Source organism: Aethalodelphis obliquidens, unplaced genomic scaffold, assembly GCF_003676395.1.
Source record: "Aethalodelphis obliquidens isolate GAN/ISIS:26980383/991018 unplaced genomic scaffold, ASM367639v1 scaffold106, whole genome shotgun sequence".
Classification (NCBI taxonomy): domain Eukaryota; kingdom Metazoa; phylum Chordata; class Mammalia; order Artiodactyla; family Delphinidae; genus Aethalodelphis; species Aethalodelphis obliquidens.
The window spans coordinates 1667585-1682061 of NW_020838050.1; positions in this window are offsets into that span (position 1 = coordinate 1667585).

The following is a 14477-nucleotide window of genomic DNA, read 5'->3' on the forward strand; positions in this document are numbered from 1 at the left end:
GGCCAGTATTACTGAAGAACATAGATGCAAAACTTCTCAACAAAACACTAGCAAACTGAATCCAACAACACATTAAAAGGATCCTACACCTTGATCAACTGGGATTTATCTCACTGATGCAAGGATGCTTCAGTAAACGCAAATCAATCAATATGTTACACCATATTAAAAAATTGAAGAATCAAAAGCATACAATCATCTCAATAGATTCAGAAAAAGCTCTTGACAAAATTGAACAAAAAATTGTGATAAACACTCTCCAGAAAGTGCGTAAAGAGGGACTATTTCTCAACATAAAAAAAGGTGATATATGACAAAACCAGAGGAAACATGATACTCAATGGTAAAAAGCTGAAAATATTTCCTCTAAAATCAGGAACAAGACAAGGGTGTCCACTCTCACCACTTTTGTTCAACATAGTTTTGGAAGTCCTAGCCACAGCAATCAGAGAAGAAAAAGAAATAAAAGGAATCCAAATTGTAAAAGAAGTAAAATTGTCACTGTTTGCAGAAGACATAATACTATCCATTGAAAATTCTAAAGATGCTACTGGAAAACTACTACAGCACATCACTGAATTTGGTAGTTACAGGTTACAAAATTAATACACAGAAATCTTGCATGCCCATACACTTACAAGGAAAGATCAGAAAGTGAAATTAAGAAAAGAATCACATTTACCATTCCAACAAAAAGAATAAAGTAACTAGGAATAAACCTACTTAAGGAGGCAAAAACCTCAAAAACTCAAAAAACTGTAAGATACTGATGAAAGAAATAAAAAATGACACAACAGGTGCAGAGACATACCATGTTCTTAGATTGGAAAAATCGATACTGTGAAAATGACTATACTAGCCAAAGCTATCTACACATTCAAGGCAATCCTTAGCAAATAATCAATGGCATTTTACACAGAACTGGAACAAAAAATTTCACAATCTGGGCTTCCCTAGTGGCACAGTGGTTGAGAGTCCCCCTGCCGATGCAGGGGATACGGGTTCGTGTCCTGTTCCGGGGAGATCCCACATGCTGTGGAGTGGCTGGGCCCATGAGCCATGGCCACTGAGCCTGCATGTCCAGAGCCTGTGCTCCACAACAGGAGAGGCCACAAGAGTGAGGGGTCCACGTACAGAAGAAAAAAAAAATTCACAATTTGTAATGTAACACAGAAGATCCTGAATAGCCAAAGCAAACTTGAGGAAGAAAAATGCACTGGAGGAATGAGGTTTCCTGACTTCAGACTAAACTACAAAGCTACAGTCATCAAAACAGAATGGCTCTGGCACAAAAATGGAAATATAGATCAAAGGAACTGGATACAAATTCCAGACATAAACCCACACATATATGGTCACCTAACCTGTGACAAAGGAGGCAAGAATATACAATGGAGAAAAGACAGTCTCTTCAATAAGTGGTGCTTGAAAACAAGACAGCAACATGTAAAGGAATGAAATTAGAACACTCCCTAACACCATAGACAAAAATAAACTCAAAATGGATTAAAGACCTAAATGTAAGGCCGGATACTATAAAACTCTTAGAGAAAACATAAGCAAAACACACTTTCACATAAATCGCAGCAAAATCTTTTTTGATCCACTTCCTAGAGTAATGAAAATAAAAACAAAAATAAAGACATGCGACCTAATTAAACTTGAAAACTTTTGCACGGCAACTGAAACCATAAACAAGACAAAATGACAACCCTCAGAATAGGAGAAAATTTTTTCAAATGAAGAAATTGACAGGAGATTAATCTCCAAAATATACAAACAGCTCATGCAGCTCAATATCAAAAAAAAAATAAACAACCTGATCCAAAAATGGGCAGAAGACCTAAATAGACATTTCTCCAAAGAAGATATACAGACTGCCAACAAACACATGAAAGGATGCTCAACATCACTAATCATTAGAGAAATGCAAATCAAAACTACAATGATGTATCACCTCACACCTGTCAGAATGCCATCATCAAAAAAATCTACAAGTAATAAAGGCTGGAGAGGGTGTGGAGTAAAGGGAACCCTCTAACACTGTTGGTGGGAATGTAAATTGGTACAGTCACTATGGAGAAGAGTATGGAAGTTCCTTGAAAAGCTAAAAATAGAGCTACCATATGGCCCAGTAATCCCACTCCTAACCATATACCTAGAGAAAAACATAGTTCATAAAAATGCATGCACCCCAATGTTCATTGCAGAACAATTTACAAGAGACAGGACATGGAAGCAACTTAAATTGTGTATGAACAGAGCAATGGATAAAGAGGATGTGGTACATATATACAATGGAATATTACTCAGCCATAAAAAGCACAAAAATGCAATTTGTAGCAACATGGGTGGACCTAGAGATTGTCGTACTGAGTGTAGTAAATCAGACACAGAAAGAAAAACATCATATGATATCACTTATATGTGGAATCTAAAAAAAAAAGTGTACAGATGAACTTATTTATGAAACAGAAATAGAGTCACAGATGTAGAAAACAAACTTGTGGTTACCAGGGGATAAGTCAGGGAGGGATAAATTGGGTGATTGGGAATGACATACATATACACACTACTATATATAAAATAGATAACAGATAAGAACCTACCACATATCACAGGGAACTCTACTCAATACTCTATAATGACCTATATGGAAAAATAATCTAAAAGAAAAGAGTGGATATTTGTAAATGTATAACTGATTCACTTTGCTGTACACCTGAAACTAAAACAACACTGTAAGTCAACTATACTCCAACACATTTTTTTAAAAAAGCTTATGAATATTCACATAATAGGAGGCTTAGAAAGAAGAGAGACAGAAAGGGGCATAGAACATATTTAAAGGTATAATAGCTATATATTTTCCAAAACTGAGAAACAGACATACAGTAACAGTAAGGACAGAGTCCCAAACAAGAAGAACTCAAAGACACACATGCCAGGACAAATTATAATGAAAATGGAAAAGTTCAAGATAAATAGAGAGTATTAAAAGAAACAAGGGAAAAGCAACAAGTTACATACAGATAAACTCCCATTAGTCTATCAACTGACTTTTCAACAGAAACTCTGCAGACCAAAAGGCAGTGGCAAAATATATTTAAAGTGATGAAAGAAAACAAATACTATTACCTACCCAACAATACTTTCATTCAGAGTTGTTGAAGATATAAAAAATTTTACAGATAAGCAAAAGCCAAAAGATTTCAGCACCAACAAACCACCTTTATAAAAATGTTAAAAATAACTTACCTTAGTGTAAAAGGCCAGAACTAGAAAAATGAAGCTTAAAAAAAGCAAAAATCTCATTGGTTATGGCAAATATAGAGTAAAGGTAGGAAATCAATGATGTATAAAGCTAGTAGGAAATTTAAAAGATGAAAATAGTGAAATTGTCTATAGGTGCAATAAGTAGTTAAGGAATACACAAAACAAAAACATGTAGCATATGATATCAAATACAGTAAACATGGGAGAAATGTAAAAATGCAATATTGTTAACACATGTTTGAGGGTCCTTCAAGATGGCAGAGAAGTAAGATTTGGAGATCAGCTTCCTCCCTACAAATACATCAAAAATACATCTACATGTGGAACAACTCCTACAGAACACCTAATGAACGTTGGCAGGAGACCTCAGACTTCCCTAAAGGCAAGAAATTCCCCACACACCCGGGTAGGGTAAAAGAAAAAACAGAGACAAAAGAATAGGGATGGGGCCTGCACCTCTGGGAGGGAGCTGTGAAGGAGGAAATGTTTCCACACACTAGGAAGCCCCTTCACTGGCGGAGACGGGGGTCCACAGAGGACAGCGCAGAAACAGCGGTGCAGATGGCAAGGCAGAGAGATTCCCACACAGAGGATCAGTGCTGACCAGCACTCACCAGCCTGAGAGGCTTGTCTGCTCACCCACCAGGGCGAGTGGGGGCTGAGAGCTGAGGCTCGGGCTTCGGAGGTCAGATCCCAGGGAGAGGACTTGGTTTGCCTGCATGAACACAGCCTGAAGGGCGATAATGCGCCACAGCTAGACAGGAGGGAGTCCAGGAAAAAGTCCGGATCTGCGGAAGAGGGAAGAGACCACTGTTTTGGGGATTGCAAGGAGAGGGGATTCAGAGCAATGCCTAAACAAGTTCCAGAGATGGGTGCAGGCTGCAGCTATCAGCCCAGAAACCAGAGACGGGCATGAAATGCTAAGGTTGCTGCTGCAACCACTAAGAAACCTGTGAGAAAGCACAAGTCATTATCCACACCTACCTTCCCAGGAGCCTGTGCAGACCACCACTGCCAGGGTACTGTGATCCAGGGACAACTTCTCCGGGAGAACACAAAATCCTCAGGCTAGTGCAATGTCATGCCAGCCTCTGCTGCAACTGTCTTGCCCCGCATTCTATACCCCTCCATCCCCCTGGCCTGAGTGAGCCAGAACCACCTAATCAGCTGCTCCATTAACCCCTTCCTGTCTGGGTGAAGAACAGATGTCAAAGGGTAACCTACATACAGAGGCAGGGTCAAAACCAAAGCTGAACCCCAGGAGCTGTGCAAACAAAGAAAAGAGAGGGAAATTTCTCCATGCAGCCTCAGGAGGAGTGTATTAAATCTCCAGTATCAACTTGATGTACACTGCATCTGTGGAATACCTGAATAGACAATGTATCATCCCAAAATTTAGGCAGTGGACTTTGGGAGCAACTATAGACTTGGGCTTTGCTTTCTACATCTAAGTTGTTTCTGGTTTTATGTTGATCTTAGCTTAGTATTTAGAGCTTATTATCATTGGTAGATTTCATTATTGATTTGGTTGCTCTCTTCCTTTTATATATATATATATATATTTTCCTTTATCTCTTTTCATGAGTGTGTATGTTTCTTTGTGTGATTTTGATTGTATAAGTTTTCTTTTACAATTTGCCCTAGGGTTCTGTGTGTACTTTTTTTTTTAGTATAATTTTAAGTGCTTATTTTCAATGGTGGATTTGTTTATTGGTTGGTTGCTCTCTTTCTTCTTACCTTTTATTTTAATATTTTTTATTTTTTTATTTCAATAAATTTATTATTTATTATTTTATTATTTTTTTCTATCTATCTTTTTTTTTTCCTCCCCTTCCTTCTGAGCCATGTGGCTGACAGGGTCTTGGTGTTCTGAGCTGGTATTGGGTCTCAGCCTCTGAGGTGGGAGAGCCAAGTTCAGGATATTGGTCCACCAGAGACCTCCCAGCCCCATGTAATGTCAATCAGCGAGAGTTCTCCCAGAGATCTCTGTCTCAACACTAAGACCCAGTTCCACTCAACGACCCACATTTCCAGTGCTGGACACCCCATGCCAAATAACTAGCAAGACAGGAACACAACCCCACCCATTAGCAAAGAGGCTACCTAAAATCATAGTAAGTTCACAGACACCCCAACACAGACCACTGGACACGGTCCTGCCCATCAGAAAAACAAGATCTAGCCTCATCCATCAGAACACAGGCACCAATACCCTCCTCCAGGAAGCCTACACAACCCACTGAACCAAACTTAGCTACTGGGGGAAGATACCAAAAAACAACAGGAACTATGAACCTGAAGCCTGTGAAAAGGAGACCCCAAACACAGTAAGTTAAGCAAAATGAGAAGACAGAGAAAAACACAACAGATAAAGGAGCAAGGTAAAACCCACCAGAAAAAAATAATGAAGAGGAACTAGGCAGTCTACCTGAAAAAGAATTCAGAGTGTTGATAGTAAAAATGATCTAAAATTTTGGAAATAGAATGAAGGAAACACACATAACATTTAGCAAGTACCCAGAGGAAGTAAAGAGCAAACAAACAATGATGAAAACAAAATAGATAAAATTAAAAGTTTTCTAAAAGTAATCAAAAGCAGAATAACTGAGGCAGAAAAATGGAAAAGTGACATCGAAGACAAAATAGTGTAAATAACTACTGCAGAGCAAAAAAAGAAAATAAGTTTGAAAATAATTGAGCCATCTCAGAGACCTCTGGAAGAACACTAAACACACCAACATTCGAATCATAGGGGTCCCAGAAGAAGAATAATAAAAGAAAGGGACTGAGAAAATATTTGAAGAGATTATAGTTGAAAACTTCATTAATATGGGAAATGAAATAGTCAGTCAAGTCCAGGAAGTGCAGAGAGTCCCATACAAGATAAATCCAAGGAGAAAAAGGCCAAGATACATATTAATTAAACAAACAAAAATTAAATGCAAAGAAAAATTATGAAAAGCAGCAAGGAAAAAGCAATAAGTACCATACAAGGGAATAACCATAATGTTAACAGCTAATCTTTCAGCAGCAACTCTGTAAGCCAGAAGGGTGTGGCAGGACATATTTCTAGTCAGGAAAGGGAAAAACCTACAACAAAGATTACTCTACCTAGCAAGAATCTCATTCAGATTTGTGAAGAAATTAAAATCTTAACAAATATAAACTAAGAGATTTCAGCAACACAAAACCAGCTTTATAACAAATGTTAAAGGAAATTCTCAGGGCAGAAAACACAAGAGAAGGAAAAGACCTACAATAACAATCCCAAAACAGTTAAGAAAATGGTAATAGGACCATACATATTGATAATTACCTTAAATGTAAATGGACTAAATGTTCCAACAAAAAGACATAGACAGGCTGAAGGATACAAAAACAAGAACAATATATATGCTGTTGACAAGAGACCAATTTCAGACCTAGGAACACATATAGACTGAAAGTGAGAGGATGGAAAAAGATATTCCATGCAAATGGAAATCAAAAGAAAGCTGGAGTAGCAATTCCCATATCAGACAAAATATACTTTTAAATAAAGACTATAACAACAGACAGATAAACACTACATAATGATCAAGGGATCAATCCAAGAAGAAGATATAACAGTTGTAAATATTTATACGCAAAATATAGGAGCACCTCAATACATAAGGCAAATGCTAAAGGCATAAAAAGGGAAATTGACAGTAGCACAATCATAGTAGGGGATTTTAATAACCCACTTTCACCAATGGACAGATCATCCAAAATGAAAATAAATAATGAAACATAAGCTTTAAATGATACATTAAGGAAGAAGGACTTTAGTGATATTTATAGGACGTCTCATCCAGAAAAAAACAGAACACATTTTCTTCCCAGGTGCACATGGATCATTCTCCAGAATAGATCATACCTTGGGTCACAGATAAAGCATTGGTAAATTTATGAAAATTGAAATCATATCAAGTATCTTTTCTGACAACTACACTATGAGGTTAGATATCAATGACAGGAAAAAATCTATAACAAATACAAACATATGGAGTCTAAATAGTACACCTCTAAATAACCAAGAGGTCACTAAAGATATCAAAGAGGAAATAAAGAAAAAAACCTAGAAACAAATGACAGTGAAACACGATGACCAGAAACCTATGGGATGCAAAAAAAACAGTTCTAAGATGAAGTTTATAGCAATAAAATCCTACCTCAAGAAACAAGAAACATCTCAAATAAACAATCTAACTTTATAAGTAAAGCAATTAGAGAAAGATGAACAAAAAGAACCCAAAGTTGGCAGAAGGAAAGAAACCATAAAGATCAGATCAGAAATAAAGGAAAAGAAATTAAGAAAAAAATAGTAAAGATCAATAAATCTAAAAGCTGGTTCTTTCAGAGATAAACAAAATGTATAAACTGTTAGCCAGACTCATCAAGAAAAAAAGGGAGAAGACTCAAATTAATAGAATTGGAAATGAAAATGGAGAAATAACAACTGACACTGCAGAAATACAAAGGATTATGAGAGATTACTACAAGCAACTATATGGCAATAAAATGGACAACCTGGAAGAAATGGACAAATTCTTCAGAAAGCACAACCTTCTGAGACTGAAACAGGAAGAAATAGAAAATATAAACAGACCAATCACAAGCACTGAAATTGAAACTGTGATTAAAAATCTTCCAACAAACAAAAGCCCATAACCAGATGGCTTCACGGGCGAATTCTGTCAAACATTTAGAGAAGAGCTAACACTAAACTTTCTCAAACTCTTCCATAATACATCAGAGGGAGGAACACTCTCAGACTCACTCTACAAGGCCACTATCACCCTGATATCAAAACCAGACAAAGATGTCACAAAGAAATAATACTACAGGCCAATATCACTGATGAAGATAGATGCAAAGATCCTCAACAAAATACTAGCAAACAGAATCCAGCAGCACATTAAAAGGATCATACACCATGATCAAGTGGGGCTTACCCCAGGAATGCAAGGATCCTTCAACATATGCAAATCAATCAATGTGATAAACCATAATAAATAATTGAAGGGGAAAAATCATATGACCATATCAATAGAAGCAGGAAAAGCTTTCTGCTAAATTTGACACCTATTTTGATAAATATCCTCCAGATAGTAGGCATAGAGGGAACTTACCTCAACATAATAAAGGCCACATATCACAAACCCACAGCCAACCTCATTCTCAATGGTGAATAATTGAAACTATTTCCACTAAGGTCAGGAACAAGACAAAGTTACCCACTATCACCACTATTATTCAACATATATATGGAAGTTTTAGCCTCAACAATCAGAGAAGAAAAAATAAACAAAAAGAATCCAAATTGGAAAAGAAGAAGTAAATCTGTCACTGTTGGCAGATTTCATGATATTATACATAGAGAATCCTAGAGATACTACCAGAAAACTACTAGGACTAATCAATGAATTTGGTAAAGTAGCAGGATATAAAATTAATGCATAGAACTCTCTTGCATTCCTATACACTACTCACTATAAATCTGAAAGAGAAATTAGAAAACACTCTCATTTACCACTGCAACAAAAATAATAAAATACCTAGGAATAAACCTATCTAAGGAGACAAAAGACCTGTATGCAGAAGAGTATAAGGCAATGATGAAAGAAATTAAAGATCATGCAAACAGATGGAGAGACATACCATGTTCTTGTATTGGAATAATAAAAATTGTGAAAATGACCATACTACCGAAAGTAATCTACAGATTCAATGCCATCCCTATCAAGCTACCAATGGCATTTTTCACAGAACTAGAACAAAAAATTTCACAATTTATATGGAAACACAAAAGACCCCAAATAGCCACAGCCATCTTGAGAAAGAAAAGTGGAGAAGAATAATCAGGCTCCCTGACTTCAGACTATATTACAAAGCTACAGTAATTGAGACAGTATGGTACTGGCACAAAAACAGAAATATAGATCAATGGAACAGGATAGAAAGCCCAGAGATAAACCCATGCACATATGGTCAATTTATGTTTGATTATGGTGGCAAGAATATATAATGGAGAAAAGACAGCCTCTTCAATAAGTAGTTCTGGGAAAACTAGTCAGCTACAAGTTAAATAAGGAAATTAGAATACTCCCTAACACCATGCAGAAAAATAAATTCAAAATGAATTAAAGACCTAAATATAAAGATAGATGCTATAAAACTCTTAGAGGAAAACTTAGGCAGAACACTCTATGATGTAAATCACAGCAAGATCCTTTTTGACCCATATTCTAGAGAAATGGAAATAAAAAGAAAAATAAACAAGTGGGACCAAATGAATATTCGAAGCCTTTGCACAGCAAAGGAAACCAAAAGCAATATGAAAAGACAACCCTTAGAATGGAAAAGAAAAAAATATTTGCAGGCAAAGCAACTGACAAAGGATTAATCTCCAAAGTATACCAGGCAGCTCATGTAGCTCAATACCAAAAAAAACAAACAACCCAACCCAAAACTGGGCAGAAGATCTTAGTAGACATTTCTCCAAAGAAGATATACAGATTGCCAACAAACACATGAAACAATGCTCAACATCACTAATAATTAGGGAAATGCAAATCAAAGCTACAATGTGATATCTCCACTCAGAATGGCTAACATCAAAATATCTACAAACAATAAATGCTGTAGTGGGTGTGGAGAAAAAGTACCCTCTTGCATTGTTCATGGGAATGTAAATTGATACAGCCACTATGGAGAACAGTATGGAGTTTCCTTAAAAATCTAAAAATAGAACTACCATACGACCTAGCAATCTCACTATTGGGCATACACTGTGAGAAAACCATAATTCATAAAGAGTCATGTACCACAATGTTGACTACAGCTTTATTTACAATAACCAGGAAATGGAAGCAACCTAAATATCCATCGACAAATGTGGATAAAGAAGAGGTGGCATATATATACAATGGAATATTACTCAGCCATAAAAAGCAATGAAATTGAGTTATTTGTAGTGAGGTGGATGGACCTAGAGACTGTCATACAGAGTGAAGAAATTCAGAAAGATGAAAACAAACACCATATGCTAACACATAAATATGGAATCTTAAAAAAATAAAACAGGTTCTGAAGAACCTAAGAGCAGGACAGGAATAAAGACGCAGATATAGAGAATGGACTTGAGGACATGGGGAGGGGGAAGCGTATGCTGGGTCTAAGTGAGAGACTGGCATGGAGTTATATACATTACCAAATGTAAACTAGATAGCTAGTGTGAAGCAGCTGCATAGCACAGGGAGATCAGCTCGGTGCTTTGTGTCCACTTGAGGGGTTGGGTAGGGAGGGTGGAAGGGAGATGCAAGAGGGAGGGGATATCGGTATATACGTATATGAATAGCTGATTCACTTTGTTATACAGCAGAAACTGACAAACCAATGTAAAGACATCTATGCTCTGATAAAAATGTTAAATAGTAAATAGGAAAAAAACAATGTTTTGAATTTAAGTGATCAGAAACTTAAACTATTCATATATATATATATATATATATATATATATATACACACACACACACACACATATATATATATATTCACATATCTATATTTGCTATACACCCCAAAATCTATATTAGATACACACAGAAAAGAATGAAAGGAATCAAAATATAATTATAATTACCAAATCACAATGGAAGATAGCAAAAAGCAAAAGGAACAAAAAAGTACTACAAAACAACCCAAAACAATTAACTAAAAGGTAATAAATTAATTCCTATCAATAATTACATTAAATGTAAATGGACTAAATGTTGCAATCAAAAGACATAGAGTGGGCGAAAGGATACAAAACAAGACCCATATAATGCTGCCTACAATAGACTCACTTCAGATTTACAGACCCACAGACTGAAAGTGAGGGGATGGAAGAAGGTATTCCAGAGGAATGGAAAGAAAAAGAAATCCAGGGTAGCAATGCTTACGAGAAACAAAATAGACTTTAAAACAAAGACTGTACCAAGAGACAAATGAGGACAATATATGATAATCAAGGGATCAAGCCAAGAAGAGTACATATAAATTGTATATATTTATATAGATAGATAGATATAGATATAGATATATCCAAATTCAGAGAACATAATTACAAAAAACAAATATTAGCAGGAACAAAGGGACAAATTTACAGTAACACAATAATTGTAGGAGACTTTGCACTTCACTTTAATCAATGGAGAGATCATCCAGACAGAAAAGCAATAAAGAAGCACTGCTGTTAAAGGACACATTAGATCAGATGTATCACTTTCTCTCTCTCTCTCTCTCTCTCTCTCTCTCTCTCTCTCTCTATATATATATATATATATATATATATATATATATATATATATAATATTTTATCAAAAAGTAGCAGAATATACATTCTTTTCAAGTGCACATAGCACATTCTGCAGGGTAGATGACATAATACTAGGTCACAAAGCAAGTCTCAGTAAATTTAATAAAATTGAAATTATATCAAGTATCATTTTTGACCAAAATGCTATGAGATGAGAAATGAACTACAAGGAAAAACACACTGCAAAAACACAAAGATGTGGAGGTTAAACAACATGCTACTAAACAAACAATGGTTCACAGAAGAAGTTTTAAAAGTAATCAAAGAATACCTGGAGACAAAAACAAAACACAATTATCTAAAATTTATGACAGTGAGGAGGAGTCAAAATGGCGGAATAGGAGGATGCTGAATTCACCTCTCATCAAAAGTATATCAATAATACAAATGGAACATCTACAAATGGAACAATTCTCCTAGAGCACCTGCTGAACATTAGTGGAAGATTTCTGACAGCTAAAAGGACAAGAAAAGTCCTCTCACAACTGGATAGGATGAAAGAAAGAAGAAAAGAGGAAGTAAAACACTGGCCAGCAAGCCTGATGGGAAGCTGAAGTTGAGGATAGGTACCCACACTCAGAAAAACTCCCTCACAGTGGGGAAATCAGCTGGGACAGAAAGGACATTCAGGGGCTCAAAGGAGAATTCAGCAGATGGTCTGTGTAAGGCAGGACAAAGTAAGAGCTGCATTCATGGTCTACACAGCAGCTCTGTGCATTCCAGCCTGAGTCATGAGTCACCTATTGCAAAGGGGGGCTGGGTGTTGGAAAGTGGGTTTTGGAGCATAGACCCAGGGAGAGGACAGCTGTTGGCTGTGAAAAGACAGACTGAATGGATAGGAGTAAGGAGCTCCACAATGGGGAAAGTCTGTGGAAAAAGCCTGGGACACTGTAAAGGCAATGCATCATTTTTGAGTGGTGCACAAGGGTCAGAGCCATCATTACAACACCTTTATCCACCCACCAGCTTCTTGGGCCTCCTCAGGTACTGGGAAGAGCTCCCATTTGAGCAGGTTCACCCACCCCTCAGGCCAAGGTCTCCTCCATCCCTGAGCTAAGGGGGCCTGAGTACTGCGCATCCCACAGCCTCCTTGGAAATCAGCCCTGGGTGACCCTGCCTAGGACAAGAGTCTGCCAATGTTGTCAGGGTCTGAGTGCTAAAGCATGGGTTTGGAAAATGGATCCAGGGAGAGGAGTGTTATTGGCTGTGTGGATGCAGCAGAAGGGATGGGAGTGAGGGGATATGTAGCCAGGAACGTCTCTAAGGGAAGTGTATTTTGCCTGGAAAGTGAGACACAATTGTTGAGAGGCACATGGGGGGGTGAGGCTGCTACCACCCCCACATGTCAGCTCCTGTCTCCATGGGCATTGGGAGAGACTCCCACCAGAGTGAACATGCCACAGTCTGTTGCAACTGCTTGCTGCTTCTGCAACTGCAGGAAACTCGAACACACCCCAATTGTGGCTGCTGTACCCTTCCCTGGCTTTAGTGAGTATGTGTGCCCCAAGCAGCCATTTCTTTTGCTCCCACTCACCTGGGCAAGGAACAGATGCCTGAGAGTGTTGCACATGCAGAGGTGGGATCAAAACCAAAGATGAGCCACAGGAGAGGTGCAACTAAGGAAGAGGAACAGAAAATTTTTTTTGCAGCTGCACAATCCACGGATTAAATCCTTGAGATTGGCTTGGCAAATCCTGCATGTGTGAAATACCTGAATAGACAATGAGTGTTCCCACAATTGAGGTCAGTCAAGCTTTCGCAGCAGTGTACTGTGGGGGCAAGTACATATGGGAGTCAGGCCACGTCAGAGTCTAAGTTGACCCCACAGTGCCCACAACTGGTTCAGAGACCTACCTAAAGGTATTAAGGCCTCCTGGGGAGGCAGGGCTTGGCTCTGGATCACTGTGGGAGCAAAGACACTGAAACAGGAGGTCCCACGAAAATATTTTTAACACTATTATTCTTTATTTGTTTGTTTCATTTTGTTCAGCTGTTGGTATTACTATTTTTATTTTTTATTTCTTTCAACATATATATATTATTTTTCTATTTTTACTTTAATTTTTGTTGTTTTGTGGGTTTTTTCTTGTTTTTTCTTTTATTTATTTTTTAGATTGTCTTTATGTGTATATTTTATGTTTTCTTCATTATTTTTGTTGTTGTTGTTTGCTTCCTGTTTTGTTCTATTTTTTATTTTTTGTTTTTGATAGTTTAGTCCTTATTGATTGTTCTCATTTTTTAATTCTTTGTTCTCTTGTGTTTTTTTTTGTTTTGTTTTTGGATTTGTTGTTTTTGTTTTCTTTTTTCTGTGTTTGTGTTGAGTTGTAGCTGTTGTTTGTTTACTGTTGTTTTTGCTATTTGTCTTGGGTTTCCTTTGTCTGCTTAATTTCTTTTAATTGTTTTTTCTCTGGTCACACTGTGTGGCTTGAAGGCTCTTGGTTCCCTGGTCAAGGATTGGGCCTTGGCCTCTGGTAGTGCCAAGTCCAGAACACTGGACTGCCAGAGAATTACCAGGCCCAGGGAATATTAATCAGCTAGCATGCTCCCAAAAGTATCCATATCAACACCAAGAACTGGCCCCACATAACTGCCTGCAGGCTCCAGTGCTGGACAGCTCATGCCAAACAACCAGCAAGACAAGAGCAGAGCCCACCCATCAGCAGACAGGGTCCCTAAAGTCATACATGCTGACAGACAGAGGAAAAAACAAAACTGAAAATTAGTACAAGGAAAGAAATCATAAATCAAAAGATAAATAAATAATATGAAGGAAAAATGTAAAAGATTAATGCAACTAAGAGTTGGTTCTTTGAAAAGG